Here is a 3,116-nt window from a genome sequence, read left to right on the forward strand (position 1 = left end):
ACATACCCTACCTTGTCATTTTGAAGGGGGTCCACTAATTAACAAAACCTCTGAATAAATGACATCCAATGCCACCCTCAGCTTCCAGTCCTTTTAATGTGACCTGTTCTTACTCTTCTTAAATATCTTCTTTCTTCCTGTGGCTCTGGATCGATATGGATCTTTCCTACTCAGTGTGTTCAGCACTTGGTACCCCCTTCAATTAGGAGCCTCCCAGGTTTCTGTTCCTTCATTTGTTTTCAGCCTTCCAAAACCATGCACGCTTTCTCACCCGTTAATACTCCTTCTTCCAATTTCATACGTTTTAAGCTGATTTATTCCTTCGTCTTAGTGGGATATTGGAAAGGAACAGAGATAAGCACAAGTTGTGAATCTGGGCCCCTTAACTAAAAGTTTAGACCACTTGTTTTTCCACTGGAGAAGCTGCTTCTCCTTCTCTTCTGCTTGCCCCAGTTCCTGGGGGCTTTACTGGGACTGTCAATCACAAGAGGCATGCTCTTGACTGTGGTGATATTTTGTTTGTACTCTAATAAATAAAATCTACCTGAAGATCGGAGGACAGAGCCAGCCACTAGATTAAACACAGAGGCCAGGCAGTGGTGGCACACACCTTTAATCCCAGCACTTGGGAATCACACACCTTTAATCCCAGTACTTGGGAGTCACACACCTTTAATCCCACCACGAGGAAGGTTGAGACGGGAAGTGGTATGGCTGGGCAGAGAAAGGAATATAAGGTGGGAGGAGACAGGAGTTCAGTGTCCTTTTTCAGCTGAGGACTCAGGAGCATACAGTCTGAGGATTCACGGAGACGGGATCTTTCCTTTTCGGCTGAGGAGTGGGTGAGGTGAGAAGTGGCTGTGGCTTGTCTCCTCTGATCTTTTAGCGTTGACCCCAATATCTGGCTCCAGGTTTTTATTATAAGACCATTTAGGATTCGTGCAACGCTTGACCACAGAGGTGAGCACATTACTCAGATGAAGGCGACATCAAGCAGGCAGGGAACTAGGTGTGAGGTAGCATGGCAAACAGCAGCTTACTTCTGTAGCTACAGTCAGACGCCCCTTTGGACCTAAACCTCCCTGAAGCTGCAGTATGGTTGTTCCCACTACATCAGAAACTCGGGAACTGAGGCATGGTCTTCGTTATCACACACATGAGCCCACAATTGACCAGCATCCTCCAAAGACCCTCGCTTTGTTAAAATCTCATTTGTCCTGTGGCTTTGACTCCTCGTGTTAGCTTTTTTAACAGGATCATAGAAAGAAAGACTCTAACAGGGAGACCTGTTCCTATGATTTGGGAGAGAAAGGGAATCATCATATGCCATCCATCTCATGACGATTCTAAGAGCATCTTTAAACTCCACAATGAGGAGCCCTTTGGTGTCAGCCTGCTCCCATTTCTTTCTGGAGTGTAAAATCACTCTGCTTTCTTCTGCTGAATGAGCTTCTGCCTAAACTGTGTCTTTTGGCTGAGTTATTTCCTCCCAGAGAAGAACCAAGGAGAAAACTCCTCCTAGCAACATGACCCAGCAAGGGCTAGCCGGGGGAGCTGAAGCTGGATGAAGTACAGCCTTTCCTGTAAATATCATAGCAAGCTGCTGTGGATGCAATTTTGGAAGTGGCAGTGGATTTGTTTTCTCCAAATGGAGGAGATGTCAGCCTGCAAGGATGGTGTCAAGCTGAAATGAAGGACTAGAAAGTGTTAAAAAGTAATAATAATGTCTGAGTTCTGGGACTCAATTGTCCTCGCCTCCCTTTCCTATGAAACTGTGAGAGAAGAGCAAATAAATATTTCTTTCAAATTACACAAGACTGAAATTGGTTTCTCCTTCTTAGCAGTTAGTTTGTCTCAATGATGTTGTTTTATGGGGTCGTCTTTGGGGTTTTGCTAAGAATATCTTGTCTCTTACTGAGTGTAAGTTGTCCAGCTTATGTTGCTAGGATCAAATACCATAGGGAGGCATGTATAAAGAAACCATGATTCGGAGGACTGAGATGTCCAACCGTGCAAGGTCAGCCTCTGGTGGGGGTGTTCCTGCGGTGTCGAAACGTGGCATAGGGCAACGCATGCCGAGGCAGCACGTGTGCTAGCTCAGGTTTGTCTGCTCCTTACAAAGCCACTTCATACCGTTAATGGGCTGCAACCCTCGAAAGCCCAACTCATCCTAACCACTTCCGAAACGCCTTACCTGTGAATCAAGGTAGGAATTTGGGGGTTAAGTTTCTAAGACATCAGCTTCTGGGAGACACATTTACAACCATAATTCAAAAATTGTTAGGACAAAAATCAGAAAGCGGGACTCATACCTATGAGAAACAAATGGAGCTCATGTAGAAAGTCATTGCTTTTATAAAAAAAAAAAAGAAAAGAAAAGAAAAGAAAATTAGGGTATTAATGAAGTGTGACTAGATATAGTTATCTGTAGCTAGAGTTTTCCTGGTCCTGCCTGGCCCATGGTCAGGACAAATCTCTCTCACCCACCAGTCCCACAGCCGCTTAGACCCAACCAAGTAAACACACAGAGACTTATATTGCTTATAAACTGTATGGCCGTGGCAGGCTTCTTGTTATCTAGTTCTTCTACCTTAAATTAACCCATTTCTATTAGTCTATACCTTGCCACATGGCTCGTGGCTTGCCGATATCTTACATCATGCTTTTCCTCTTGTCGGCTATCAGTGTCTCTCTGCCTCAGTCTTCCTGTTCCCAGAATTCTCTTCTCTGCTTGTCCCGCCTATACTTCCTGCCTGGCTACTGGCCAATCCACGTTTTATTTATACAGAGTGATATCCATGGCAGTTATCCAAAAGGCCATCAGAGCCAGCTGCTCTTGTTCTTCATCCAGCCCTCTTTGTTGGCGGCCCTAGCCCCTCATGGCTTCTCCCTGTGTGCCAAGATGGACATCCACTCCCCAGTTTAAATCAAGCACAATCCTATTCCTACCCCTGGACCAACTTACAACCTAGGGAGAACGGCAGGGACGTGAGCCTGCCCCGGCTACCTGGACACCGCCACATATGGCTTTGTGTGCTTAGGAAAGAGCACAAAGCCAAACTGGCATACAAGGCTGTAGACGGAAAAGAACACCCACAGCATGCTCTCTTGGAGAC

This window comes from Peromyscus californicus, unplaced genomic scaffold (genome assembly GCF_007827085.1).
Source record: "Peromyscus californicus insignis strain IS unplaced genomic scaffold, ASM782708v3 Scaffold_7__1_contigs__length_154581171, whole genome shotgun sequence".
NCBI classification, from domain to species: domain Eukaryota; kingdom Metazoa; phylum Chordata; class Mammalia; order Rodentia; family Cricetidae; genus Peromyscus; species Peromyscus californicus.